Source organism: Neltuma alba, unplaced genomic scaffold (genome assembly GCF_004799145.2).
Source record: "Neltuma alba isolate B1F8T4 unplaced genomic scaffold, ASM479914v2 tig00013681_pilon, whole genome shotgun sequence".
Classification (NCBI taxonomy): Eukaryota; Viridiplantae; Streptophyta; class Magnoliopsida; order Fabales; family Fabaceae; genus Neltuma; species Neltuma alba.
In genome coordinates, this window is record NW_021637847.1 from 1,702 (window position 1) to 17,078 (window position 15,377).

The 15,377-nt window shown below is 36.0% G+C and overlaps 1 pseudogene; it reads left to right on the forward strand.

The window, feature by feature from the left end:
- The first annotated feature begins 345 nt into the window (after positions 1 to 345).
- Positions 346 to 15,329, forward strand: LOC114738764 (CHD3-type chromatin-remodeling factor PICKLE-like; annotated as a pseudogene).
- The last annotated feature ends 48 nt before the right edge of the window (positions 15,330 to 15,377 follow it).

Here is a 15,377-nt window from a genome sequence, read left to right on the forward strand (position 1 = left end):
TAAATCTTGTCATTGACATTTCTGCCACAAGAATGGATTCATATATGCCTAGTGATATGGGTAAATTTGGTTTATTTGGAGTAGTAAGGAACAGATTATTTTGATTTATGTTAACTTGTTCGTATGATGAGCCAGTATACCAAACACAATAATTCCTATGTCTGGATTGAATGCTCCTGTGATTTTGTTCCTTTTCAATTCAGAGCATAAACTTACAACTGATAGGCACCATGTCAAACTAATGTACCATAAATTTTTCCTCGAACAATTGCTGGTTTCATTCCAGAAGTTGATTTTCTATTGAAGGTTTGTTTGATAGAAAATTATTGTAATGTTACTTTTAGCTTTACAGTAGAATTTCTTTGTTCCTTGCAGAAAATGAGTAGCCTGGTTGAGAGACTTCGTGTAAGATCAGATCGCAAGCCAGTGTATAATCTAGATGAGTCAGATGATGAAGCTGACTTTTTGCCTGGGAAACCTGGTAGAACTGAGGAAAATTTTGAGAGGATAGTTAGAAGTGATACTGTGAGCTACTTTACACCCTTCTGCATTAATGATTTTCATTTGATTTAAGTGTGATTTCTGTTTCTTGTCGATACATGTAGAATAGGAAAAGGAAAGGAAATTGATATTTGATTTCACAAAGACTCCTCAATACATCTGTTCTGCCCCTATTTATAAGGATATTACACTATATTCCCAAACTACCACCTCCCTACTATTTCACTAACTGTTCCCTAATTCCCATGTATCAATTCTATCCCTTCTTCACCTTAAATGATGTTTGAATATAGTGCTTATTGGATGACTTAAAGTATAATTAGTGTACATAAAGACCCATATGCTCCCGATTGTGTTATTGTTGCATCATGGAACATGCTGCCCAACGAAAGACGTCCTGCATGAATTTAAAGACATTAGTAATCGTTTGACCTACTGATATTGATTGGTGAGACTATTTTTGTTGTTGCCTGTCATGGAATATGCAGCCAAACTTGGGGTATTCCTTTATGATTCCAAAGACATTGAGAATTCTGACATACTATTGATTGGATAGAAATGTGGAGGAAACCTTTCTCCTTAAAATTTAGGTTCTAATATAGTGCTGTTTGGGATCAAACGTGTAGATTAATTATTGGAAGCATTTCATATGATTCATTTCAAACATAGAGTTGTCTTTTTAAGTAGTAAGATGGAAGATTATTTCTATATGCCTGTAATGAATGCTTTCCCCCTTCAATATAACAACTGTAACTAGCCACCCTTTTCTACTTTTAAAATGTGATCCGCTACCAGGGTTAGTTTTATTCACTTCCAGTAAACTCGGAGGAGCTATATTATTGTAAGTATAAGATGTTTCACTTGCATTTTATGTTTTTGATTGGGTAGTTGGAATCATATGGTACAGTGCCGATGAATTAGAATTATTATTTTCTAATCCGTGAATGTTTGGTATTTTTCATTGTTTTATAAGTAGCATCTTCTTTACTTATATTTAGTGTCCTTGTTTTAGACTAGTAATTGAAATATTGAATTTTTCCACCTCGTCTTGATGTGCTATCCCTTCCACTAGAAAGAGAATTCATGCCAAGCCTGTGGAGAAAGTGAAGATCTTCTTAGCTGTGAAACTTGTACTTATGCTTTCCATCCTAAGTGTTTACTTCGACCACTTAAACCTCCACTTCCAGATAATTGGAGATGCCCTGAATGTGTAAGCCACAATATTTCATGGTTAATAATAGTACTGTTATCCTTGATGAAAGGTCTAGACTCATAGTTCTTGCTTTTGCAGGTTAGCCCATTAAGTGATATTGAGAAGATATTAGATTGTGAAATGCGCCCAACTGTAGCTGGTGATGGTGAGGCCTCAAAACCGTGTTCAAAGCAAATTTTTGTTAAACAGTATCTTGTGAAGTGGAAGGGACTTTCATATCTGCACTGCACGTGGTAAATTTAGGAAACTTTTTCTTCATTAAGTCCCAGTTTCACATAATTTCTTACGCTTTGGAATTTTTGAATTTTGATGATCCTTTTGCAATGCTTTCCACTGTTCTCTCCAATTCTTCCCATTTCTGAATCATTCCAAATTTATAGTTTTGAGTGTTAATTTTAGCTTTCTGAGCACCCTTTCTTGAGATTTTCTCTTCTTTGAATCATATGATCATTTTGGGCATTGCTACTTACTGGCTACATGTCTTCTTATTTAGGGTTTCAGAGAAAGAGTTTCTGAAAGCCTTCAAGTCACATCCCCGTCTGAAGACCAAAGTGAACAACTTCCACCGTCAAATGGCATCTGCAAATACTACTGAGGATGACTTTGTTGCCATTCGACCTGAATGGACCATGGTTGATCGTATACTTGCTTGCAGGTTCAAATATTTGGAATTTTTATCTGCCTCCTTCATGTGCAAAACAATATGTAATGGGTTTTATTCTAGTAGACTGAGCTATTATTCATTTATTCAAGGCCATGAGCGAATTTGAGATAGTTTAGTGAGAGTTATGCTGGTATTGATGTATTAAGTTAGGTCAAAACTGTCATACTTCCCTTTCAGGCTGATCAGATGTTGAAATAAAAGTTATGTGCGACATATTAGTTTCTGAAGTTTGCAAATTATAGGTCTAGTTATTTGAAAATTTTTGTTTTTTAATAATGCTTGGGTTCTTACCTCTTAAATCATTGTCAGTAGTGATTTTTTTGTGCCATCTTCTCAATAGGAATCAAACAATGCTTATATTCTTATAAATGCATTTTTAATAGTTCAGGGGTCGTGATGATGAGAAGGAGTATCTTGTGAAATGGAAAGAGCTTCCATATGATGAATGTTATTGGGAGTCTGAGTCTGACATTTCTGCATTCCAGCCAGAAATAGAAAGATTTACCAAATTTCAGTCAAGGTCTAGGAGAAGTGCTTCTAGTAAGCAGAAAAGTAGTGGTAAGGATGGTTCCGAAGAAAAAAAGCAGCTGAAAGAATTTCAACACTATGAACATAGCCCCAGCTTTCTTTCAGGCGGTATGCTATTTTCACTTATCCCTACTTTTGGCAATAACATGCTTCAAATTCAGATCATCTAGGTCACGTGATTTCATTTTGATGTAAATGAAGGCACCCTACATCCATATCAGCTTGAAGGCTTGAACTTCTTACGTTTCTCCTGGTCTAAGCAAACTCATGTTATACTTGCTGATGAAATGGGACTAGGTATTTAGTCTCTGTTTATTTATCTTATTCTCTACTATTTACTGCCTCTTTTTACTGTTTGTCTTCTTGCCCCATGAAATTGGAGGATCAAGCATCAAGAAGAAATATATTATTGCATGTTGATTGTCGAGTTGTTTGTCTGCAGGCAAAACCATACAAAGTATTGCTTTTTTAGCATCTCTTTTTGAAGAGAGAGTGTTTCCCCATTTAGTGGTTGCTCCCTTGTCAACTCTCCGAAACTGGGAACGTGAATTTGCAACATGGGCACCTCAAATGAATGTTGTATGTAGATGGAATTCCTAGCTCGTGTTATTTTGTAGCCATTCTTTTAATTATATGCTCCTTTCTGCAGGTTATGTATGTTGGATCTGCTCAAGCTCGAGCTGTTATAAGAGAGTATGAATTTTACTTTCCAAAGAAACAGAAGAAGATCAAGAAAAGAGACATGGCAAAATAGTCAGTGAAAGCAAGCAAGATAGGATCAAATTTGACGTCCTTTTGACATCATACGAAATGATCAACTTTGACTCTGCATCGTTGAAACCTATAATGTGGGACTGCATTGTAATATTCGACTTGCCATCATAGTAAAATACAGTAACACTACCGTTATTCTTTAGAACTATCTAACCTCAATGTTTTCTGCATGCTTTCGAACATCAATACCTATATGCAGATAGTTGATGAAGGTCACCGACTCAAGAATAAGGATTCAAAATTATTTTCTTCATTGAAGCAATATTCAAGCAGACATCGTGTACTTTTGACTGGGACTCCTCTTCAGGTTTCTTTTAGATGATGCACTGTGCCATAGCTCATTCACTGCATGATTTTATTTGGGTAGTAATTTCTTGGTAGAAACGGAATCTCTCTTTTTCGCCTTATTGCCTAATGATTTCATATTGAGTTCTTGATTACAAAGTATGTCTAGCATAAGTGCAGGGTCTCTGCTGATAGTTCCTTTTACTTAGTTCTGTTTTACGCACAAACACATAACGTATGGTTATAGGAATGCCCTATATGAATTCATATTATTCGTATGATGTGGATATTATTCTCTTTTAATTTGTTAAGTAATGGAATAACATAAAGACCATGGGTTTAAATTGTGGTTTCTTCATGTTCGGATGTTACAGATGCAGCTATTGCAATCACGATTTTTTTTTTTTGGAAAGTTTCACAGAATTTCTATAAAAGTTTTGTAGATATTAATTCATCTTAATTTATATCTTTATACATTTCCTTTTGTCATTAAATTATAGTTAAATTGAGAAACGGGCTTTTGACATGCTAAAAACGAAACACTCACTAAATTCATATTTGTACATATGAGAGATGTCTGTTTGTATATCATTGCTTCACTTTGATAGCCATAATGGTATTTGGATCTGATCGCCTCTTTTTTTTTTTTTTTGGCATTTAACGTGGCTAACTTAATTCATTTTGGGTACTCCTAGTGTTGGTTTGGATTTTCAGCCAGCAGACCTACTCATCTAAATGGTGTGATTAACTTTTTTGATTTTACCCATGGCAACTTGTCTGTTATGCATCATAACCTTGAATGCGTATGAGTGACTGTTAGTCTGGTTGCGTATGATGAAATTATTTACTGAAGGGTGAAACCTACTTATGACAACTTGTCTGGTGCATTTCAGAACAATTTGGATGAACTTTTTATGCTAATGCACTTCCTTGATGCTGGGAAGGTTAGTATAATGTTAATACTATGAGGAAAAGAGTTTCTGATCTTGCTAATGAATGTCGATTATCTTATGGAATGCTTACTTCTGGTAGTTTGGAAGCTTAGAGGAGTTCCAGGAAGAGTTCAAAGATATTAATCAGGAGGAGCAGATATCAAGGCTTCACAGAATGTTGGCTCCACATCTCCTTCGAAGTATACATCTCAAACTTGAATATGATCTTATTGCACCTCATTTGCTTGTCCGGTTTTTGTCACAGTGCAGGCTGTGTTGGTTTATGTTGTTAGTCTTGCTCGTTTCGTGATTGGATTTTATGTTGCCTTCTTCTAAGTTCTTTGATAGAATGATGGTGAACCTTGCATCGTGCTAGCTGTAACAATCAACTTTGGTGATAGTTCTTGCAGTGTCTTATAGAATGATGGTTGACTTGATTTGTTTCTCTAACTTGCACCCTCACTTAAATGTCCTTTGGACTTAATGTGTGAACGAAGCATAGGCCTGAAAAACATTCTGGTAAGACATAATTTGGTTAGGAGGGTTGCTTGGATCAGTTTCTGGCCATTTTGGTCATGAAGCTTTATTATGTCAGGATTTCATCCCAAAAGCTTAAGCTATTAGGTTAAGGCCCATGACTTTTTTTTTTTAATAATATAAACCCTCCTTTCTCATTTTATATCCTCTATAGTAACCTTGTACCCGTAGTTGTTGCTTTGTCTGCAATTTGTTGGAGAAACAAGGCACACTTTTGCTCATAGTGTTGGTCCTATTATGCATATAGGCTTATATTTATACCCGAAAAAGAATGCTTGCAGTTTTTGTTAGAACGAGCCATATCAAACTTATCCTAGAAGATTTACACCCTCCTGACTTTTCTTGCTGCAAGAGAATGTAACACTCATCTTCAGTCTCTCATTCTTGGTTATTAGTTTTGTTTGGCTTGATCTAGTTGTTTTATTTACTTGTGGATGAGGCTGCCTGGGATTCCAACCATTCAGTCCTTTTGGTGATTTGGTATTAAGGGGAAATTACTAGAGGACTCGTAGGGTCTCTGTTGGTTAAAACTTCATAATTCTTGTAACAAACTAACGTGATGATTTGTTTTTGAATAACTGCTGTATTCCAAATGTGGATTTAAAATTTTGGTGCCCCTGTAGGAGTGAAGAAAGATGTCATGAAGGAGCTACCTCCTAAAAAGGAACTTATTTTAAGAGTTGAGCTAAGCAGCAAACAGAAAGAGTATTACAAGGCAATTTTGACGCGTAATTATCAAATATTAACTCGTCGTGGTGGTGCACAGGTAAGATTGATACTTCATTGAACCTGATCCTTTTGATATTCTGGTCTTATTCTTAGCTTTATAACATTTGATGGAAAACTTCTTGGTTGTAATTTATAGTGATGTTATTATTGTTGCTGGATGCTTTTTAATCAGATTTCTCTTATCAATGTTGTTATGGAATTGCGCAAACTATGTTGTCATCCTTACATGTTGGAAGGAGTTGAGCCAGATATTGAAGATCCAAAGAATCATACAAGTAGGCCCTCTGTTCTTATGTCATTTCTCCGAGTTCTTTTGTGGCAGTACATGTTCTTTTACATGGGCTTGTTTAGCCGAGCTGAAACACATGGCACTCTTAGTCTCTAGCAGTAACTAGATCTTGGTCCCGAAGGCTGAAAGCTGCTTTGTTTAGGGCTTTGTGAAATTGTGACTTCTAGTAGCTTATATATATTGATTTCCTTTTCTCCTCTATTTTGTTTTCACTCTGGCAGACAGCTGCTAGAGTCATCAGGGAAGTTGCAATTGTTGGACAAGATGATGGTGAAGCTTAAAGAGCAAGGACATAGGGTCCTCATATACTCACAATTTCAGCACATGCTTGACCTGTTAGAAGATTACTGTTCTTACAAGGTATTTGGATGAGGTTATTTGCGCTATTGTGAACTTTCATATTTCTGTATGATGCTCCATTTGTTTTTCATTTCAAAAACAGAATTGGCAGTATGAAAGGATAGATGGCAAGGTTGCTGGAGCTGAAAGACAGATCAGGATAGATCGGTTTAATGCCAAAAATTCCTCAAGATTTTGCTTTCTTCTTTCTACCAGAGCTGGAGGATTGGGAATAAACCTAGCAACTGCTGACACAGTTATTATTTATGACAGGTGAACCTACATTTTATTTTTGCTTTTTTCCCCTTTTTTTAATTCTGAAAAGATATTTTTAATGAAAAATATCGCACTTATGTCATGAAATGAGCATTACTGTTTCAATAGCTGTTGTCCACTTGGATTAAGCAAGAACTTCACTAGTATGTTTGAATAGCATTACTGTTTGATATCTTCTCTTTCTTGATACTAGTAACAAAACTCCTGTGAAGAGGTGATAATTTATCGTAAGGTACAAAAACCCCAGTAGGTGTTGAGTACATGACTTACCCCGTCTTGAAGACCAATAGGTACATCTAAATCGTCCCCATTGTGGCTCAATCACTTCTGGACAAGGAGTAGGTCTTGATGCATTCTTCTTAAGAGCCTTATGTTACCAAGTGATGTCAAATGCAAGGATTGTATGGCATCATTGGGCTCTTTCCTTAACTAACTCTTCATGGGATAACAATTTTATTTCTGTTTTCCATTCTGCAATCCAGTTCTCCTTTAAAATCATTATTTTAGGCCAATGAACTCTCATTTTGTAGTGATTGGAATCCTCATGCTGATCTACAAGCTATGGCTAGAGCTCACCGACTTGGACAAACTAACAAGGTTAGAATTCATTTTAATCGATGTATAATTGATTATCACTGTTTCCTTACATGGAGTTATCTGGTGTTTCAGGTGTTGATTTATAGGCTTATAACACGAGGAACCATTGAAGAAAGGATGATGCAAATGACTAAGAAGAAAATGGTGTTAGAACATTTGGTTGTTGGAAGGCTAAAGGCTCAAAACATTAATCAGGTAAATAATTCTCTTTTAGCAGAGCCTTGCGTGTGTAATTTACCAGTAATGTGGTATTTTCTTCTCTTGTGCTTTTTTTTTATCTTAATAAAAAAAACTTGTTCTTGACTAGGGAGCGTAAATACTACTATATATATGCCGTTTGGTTGAGATAGCTTTCTTTCTTTCTTTTTTCTATTTTTAAATGTTAAAGTCAAATGTTGGTTTAGTGGTTTCATTAGTGAATTTATTCGTTTGTGCATTGCCCTTCTCTTCTTTGAATGCCTTTTTTCTTTGTGTGAAATTTGTAGCTTTGAAGATCTGATGTTATCTGATGATTGATTGTTCTTTAGGAAGAGTTGGATGATATCATTAGGTATGGCTCAAAGGAGTTATTTGCTGATGAGAATGATGAAGCTGGCAAATCCCGCCAAATTCATTATGATGATGCTTCAATAGATAGGTAGTCCCGCAGTAATCTTGAATCATCGTGTGTCTCTGTGATAGAAAATTTCATTTGATGTATTCTCCTCATTCATAGATTGTTGGATCGTGAGCAAGTTGGCGTTGAAGAAGCTGTGTTGGATGATGAAGATGATGATGGATTTCTGAAGGCATTTAAGGTTTGTTTTATCATTTCATCATGCACATCAATTCTTGTGTTTACACTTGGTCTTATCCACTGCGGTTTGTGGTTTGGCTTGGCGGTGTACTAGGTTTCTTCTCCTTAGTTATTTTCGCATGCGTGTCTGCGTACATAGATAAACATCCACGTGGATTCCCCTGTCTGGATTAAGATTAATTAGCAAGGGCATTAGGAGTGAAGGAACCAAGTAACAAGCACTAATTAGTACTCGATTCACCCATGCTTCCATTAGAAGTTTAGATACAGCTGTCAGCTGACATATCTTTTGTTCTGCCTCTGTCTGTATGTACATTCTTTATCTCTGTCTCTTGAATTTTTTTTTTTTTTTGGTTGCACTAAGAGCATCCTAACTTTTTATAATTGCTGGTCACACATTGTTCAGCTGTAAACATCTTTGATTTATTATCGTTTTTCCCACACAGTGGATTTTATTTTTTCAAATTACCATTTGTCATGGTTCTTTTTGGTGGCTATGACGTGCCTTGTAATTTATGGACAAAAACTGTTCATTCTTAAAAATTAAAAAAGAATTGAAATAGAAATTTCTTGGTTCAAAATTGATGACCATTACTTTCCCTATGTATTGCAAATGTTTGCCAAATTGTGCAGGATCTTCTTTTCTATTTTACTATTTTTTTGGGGGGGGTTTCTGTTTGGGCTCACTGCCATTTTCTAGGACTAGGCTGAGTATTTTTTTTCAGGTGGCAAATTTTGAATATATTGATGAAGTTGAGGCTGCAGCAGAGGAGGCAAGGAAAAAAGAAATGGAAAAAAAGAAAACCGTTAACAACTCAGATAGGGCAAATTACTGGGAGGATTTGTTGAGAGACAGATATGAAGAGCATAAAACTGAAGAGTTTAGTTCGTTGGGCAAGGGCAAGCGAAATCGAAAGCTGGTATGTCTGTTTGGAATCCGTGGCATATGCTTTGTACGAATTTTAAGATTGGTTCTTGTTTTCAATGATAAATGTGTAAGTAATCCAATTGTGCTATATATTCTGTTTGATCTTTGTTGTTGGCATGTATGTATGCATACATGAGATGTTTACGTACACATATCCAGAATTCCAGATTTTCTGTTGCACAAAAGAGGGTTCCTATTTTCTCTCTTGAAAATCAGTTTCCTCTTTTTCTGTTTGGGTTTAAAATTTTTCCTTTCTCATCATTTCTGTAAGCGTAAGAATTTCAGGTGGAATGAGGACGTTACTTGCTGTAATTATTTTTATTATCTCTCTTGTTCTGTGCTTATATCTTGTTGAGGAGTTTGTTGTGGTCCTAAATGTAAAACCTTAATCTCCTTTGCCTCCCATATTGGTTGCACACACTAATATGTGTAATCAATAGAGGTAGTTTCCAATATAAATGATTAAAGTGAGGTGCATTCTAGGAAAACGAATGCACATTTCTTATGAATAACTTCAACTTTTTTTTTTTTTTAATATATGTTAATTACTTATCTAGCTTCTATATTTAGGACAACAGGAGTATTAGTTATGAACCATGGTGCAATATCCCTGTCCTCAAAAGAAAAATGAACAGTACAATGATAAAAGAAGGCAATGTTTTCAGTAAGCAAGGATGCAAAAGATACAAAAGTAAAAAAATAATTGTTCTCCCAGTACTTCAGAGACCAGAGATTCTCTACTAAGCCCAAAGTGAGGATCCCCCTACCCACAATGACCCTGCCTCCCTAAACTGATCTCACTCCCCCTATAATACCCCTGGCAGCCCTCCTCCCACATCGCACAACATGTGATAATGTACTAGGCCGTATTCTCCTTTCACCCCTATCACCAACTCAGCACCGTCTTTATCTATTTCAGGCTCCACATTATTCTTTTCCATCTCTCTGCTCTGTGAGAGAGAGAGAATTGGTTTTATGACGAGGAAAACATGGAAGAAGAGAGTTAGAATGTAACAAAATTACTTGAATACCTGCAGCTCTTTTATATAGGGTATGCTGATAATTAGTACTTAATCAAGGGGAGCTTCACATTCACTATTTGTACTTTGTAATCGCCATCATATTTATCATCATCATTAAAGCCAATGTCTGTATTTGCCAAGTTTCAGATGGCTTCTGTTGAGGAGGATGATCTTGCTGGCCTAGAAGATGTAAGTTCTGATGGTGAAGATGACAACTATGAGGCAGACCTTACTGATGGTGATTCAAATTCAACTGGAACTACTTCTGGGAGAAGGCCTTACAGAAAGAAAGCCCGTGGTATTTTTTTTCCCCTTTCTCTTCAGTGAGCTTTTATAATTATTTTAATGTGGATGCATTTTGATTATCTTATATGATTCTGACGTTTGTTTCTCTGAAACCTCTTGCAGCAGATAGTACAGAGCCACTTCCTTTGATGGAAGGTGAAGGAAAATCATTCAGAGTACTTGGTTTCAATCAAAGCCAGAGGGCTCAATTTGTGCAAATTTTGATGAGGTTATCGTTAATGATTGTATCTGAACTTTGTTTTTGGGTTTTATGTATTGAAGAAAGGGTTCTGCCTGTCAATATCTCCAGTTCATCTCACTTCAAGAGTCAATTACAGGTTTGGAGTTGGTGATTATGATTGGAAGGAGTTTACTCCCCGCTTGAAACAGAAGACATATGAAGAAATCAAAGAGTATCTATATAGATTTTTTTTTTTTCCCTTGAGTTTGTTATCATTAGTTGAATTTCATTATTCGAGTTTGTGCTAATTCTTTTGCCTGATTGCAGACTTTTTTTATTTTCTTTAGAGAGTTTATTTTTTGGTAGGTAATGTAGAGTGGCAATTGACATCTGCGCCCATGTATGTTATATTCACATAGATAATAGTCGTAATATGAATATAATTTTGGATTTGCGATGAGTTAGATGTTGTGTATATGCTCTCCAGGTAAGGTCGGTTAAGTTTACTGATTCACACACACACAGAGGTGAACTGCGTATAAGAATTTTGTATTGTTTTTCTGCAAAATCATTGCATATGAATGTTTTGGTTGTGTGAAAAACATAAATTGTTGAAAGCTGCAGGGGTGGTCGAGCAAATATTTAGGGTGTTCTTGATCATCCAGCTCTTTTAATATATTGTTTGGCAAATAAATATTTATTTTTACTGCATTTTCTGTCGGACTTGCATTTTTCCTATGTTTGTGTGTATGAGTCTTGACCCATGAATACATATTTGTTCCTGGATGTGTACGCAAAAGAAGAGACCATGCCTGTGCATGTGAACCTGTCCGTTTTTCCTAAAAGACTACTACATCCAGTCCTGAAAGTAAGAGTTAGATAACTAATTGAACATATTAAGTATATTAATTTAGTTATTTACCCAAAAACAAAAAAAAGTGTATTGGCTCCTCTAAAATATTCCTCAGTTTATTCATTTCTATTGGAACTACTTCTATTGATGTGTGCAATCAATAAAGATAATTTTTAATATATATATATATATAGCAAGGCAAAGGAGATCAAAGTTTTACATTTAAGATCGAAACAAACTCTTCATCTAGCTCCTACTTTGAGGACCGGAGGGAGTATTATTTACCATAGGGTTAAATAGACCTACATTAATTTGATAAACGTTTTAACCACCTTAGTTTTGTTGCCTATCAATGGTTTGTATCATACCTTGATAATACAGTTTTTTTCCTTTCTTTTTTTTTCAGTTATGGATTCCTTTTCTTGTCTCATATCGCTGAAGATATAACTGATTCTCCTACATTCTCAGGTGATGGATTCTTCCGCTACCTTTTCTATTCTCAGTAGACATTAACCCTTGTTTTATATTTTCATTTATCTAAGGCTTTTGTCCATGATTTGGTTCTAGACGGTGTTCCAAAGGAAGGACTTAGAATACATGATGTATTAGTGAGGATTGCAGTTCTTCTCTTGATAAGGGACAAGGTAAGTTCTTCAAAGCAACTTTCTTTATGCTCATCTGCTTGTTATAGTCTTATTATGCTCAAGCTCAACCACGCTTGTGATTTCATTTCTATGAGAGAGTCGTTCCTTCTATTAGAGTTTTTTCCTTTCTTTATTGGGGGAAACAGTTTCTTTGGTGTTAATTTTCTTGAAGATGATGCTGGTTTTCCCCCTGGGGATGTGGAATGACAGGTGAAGTTTGCATCAGAGAAGGATCCTGGAACTTTGCTTTACACAGATGACATCTTGTTGCGGTATCCTGGTTTAAAGGGTGGAAAGATATGGAAGGAGGAGCATGATATAGTGTTACTGCGTGCTGTGTTGAAGTAAGTTACTTCATTTTTATATTCAACGGAAGTTGCATTACGTAGGCAGCAAAATAAGTGTTCTGTTTATTGTCTGATTTCTTGAACAGTGTTCATGATCTCCTGATGGCAAGGTGGGAAAGATATGTAGCCATGAAATAGGGACTAAGTGAAACAAAATTGACTGTGTGGTAGAGTTGTGGAAACACCTGTTTCTTCCATATTTTGGACCTTAGCTCCATGGAGCAATATGCTATTGCAGAAACATGGAAGAATTGAAATCTTAGATCAAAACATTATGTATGAGTGTTATGAATTGCCTAAACAAGAATTCTTGAAGAGCAAATAACCAGAGCTATTACTCACTACATCAAAAAATTTCCACTAATGACATATGTAAATCCATTGGAAAATCAATCGGTTTGCGTACATATTAATTCTTTGGTATGTTCATTAAAGAAAACTCTTTCTTTCTTTCTTCTTCTTCTTTTGAAGGCATGGATATGGAAGGTGGCAAGCAATTGTGGATGATAAGGATCTAAAGATTCAGGAGGTCATCTGTCAGGAGTTGAATCTTCCCATGGTAAATCTACCATTACCAGGACAAGTTAGTACCCAGACACAAAATGGTGCAAATTCAACAAACGTAGAAGCACTGGCCAACCAATCTGGGGAAAATGGTGGGAATGGTATGGTAGCTGATGGTGCACCTGGTTCTGGTGATGCTAGGAACCAAACACAGCTATATCAAGAGTCTTCAATATTATATCATTTTAGAGACATGCAGAGAAGACAGGTTGAGTTTGTAAAAAAGAGGGTTCTTCTGTTGGAAAAAGGGCTCTATGCTGAGTACCAGAAAGAATACTTCGTAAGTTTTTTATGTTTCAGAGTGTATAAATTATTTTATTATTTGATATTTGATATTTTACTTTTAGAATGTATAGGTGAAAGTGTAGAGCAAAGCTAATTATGTTGCCTCTTTAGATGCTACAAAATTTGTCACTTCAAAAGCTAATAGTTTAATATTTCTTGGGTCTTACTTTTCATTGTGGTTGAGAGATGGTTTTTCGTTCTTGTGTTTTTCCCTCTTTGGATGGTGGGGCCAGGAGTGTTGTGGTTTGAAAAATAAATCAATTGAGAGGTCATGGATGGAGAATAAAAGTGCCAGCTCCGCCGAGCATTCTAATGGCCAATGCCCCTGCAATCAGAACGGAAACACTCGCCACATCTCCTTTCTAACTATTACACTTCTGGCATGAACTATATACTTAAACTTTCATGCAATCATTCGTATTTTAGGTTCTATTTGGAATTAATTATGTGTAGGTCTTTATCTAAAAATGAAGATATAGTTGATGCTGTATGTTATACAATATTGTGACGCGTATGATTTGTTTCTAACGAACTCTGGTTATGTATTGCCATTTTTTCACTACGAACTCTGTTTGCAGGGTGACCATAATACAAATGAAGCCATGAATGTAGAATTTAAAAATGAAACAAAGGATTCAAATGTTCCAAGTTATAAATCAGGGGAGATTGACAGGAAAATGATTGATCAACTGCCTCAATTAGAAGAAATAGGTATGATTGTATTGTTGTCCATTAATAGCTGTCTCATGGTGACTGCAATTGCCGAATTTGTGTTCAGTTATGAATCTGAAGTTGTGTCTTTTTTGTCATTCTTTATTTATCTAATCATTTTCTTGTAATCGTTCTCTTTTTTTCCCCACAACTTTATTCACTTGAAAACCATTTTTCATTTCCTTTTGCTACTCACGCATGAAAAAATATGAGATGCATAAATTAATTTTGGGGCTGATATTTTGTGCAGCTCCTGAAGAATTTTCGGCTGCTGCTTGTGATAGTGATCCAAATCGATCGGAATTGGTTCGACTTTACAATGAGGTATAGATACTGCATTGCAAACTCTTTACAAGCTGCTAAATAATGCAATGGAGGAGACAGAATGGTAGGGAAAAGATTCTACGCTGACTATCTGCATCAATTATCCCTCTTTATTGGCAGATGTGCAGGGTTGCGGAGGAAGACACCATTGAATTGGCTGGAGGACCAGTTGATGTCAGTATGAAGAACTTGCCTACCCTGGAAACTGTTTGTGAAGACATCAATAAAATTCTGTCACCCACTAAGCAAGATGATGGCCCTGCGGAAATGCCAATACCCAGTCCAGGTATCAAATCAGAGGCTTTATCGGAGAGTGAAGTTGCTAGCGCCAAATTGCCCTCAACTCCTCAAGATGACTGCAAACCTGACAATGTAGTAGTAAACAATGAGAGAAAAGATGTGGTGATAGCGTCCGATGGAAAAGAGAGCGAATCAGAGACGAGGGGAGGTGATGTTGAAATGGGCGAAGCCGGCAATGATGCTGCGTTGGATGAAAAGATGGATGAATAGACCATAGTCTGTTATACGTTGTCAGCGTAGCATTCTTGTTAGTTTTATAAAATATAGGCAAATTATGATGGTGTTTTCTAAGCTTTATCTTCAAGTGTAAGAGCCCCAGGATGGAGGCAATGCTCGTGGATCTTGTTTATGTTGTACTTACTAGTTACTAGAATATCCCTTATTAATTGTACTGAGGGGGAGAAAAGCTCATATGTTTGGCGCTAGTGCTATATAAATGTGCTTGCTTTTTTTTTTTTTTTGGGATGAAAATG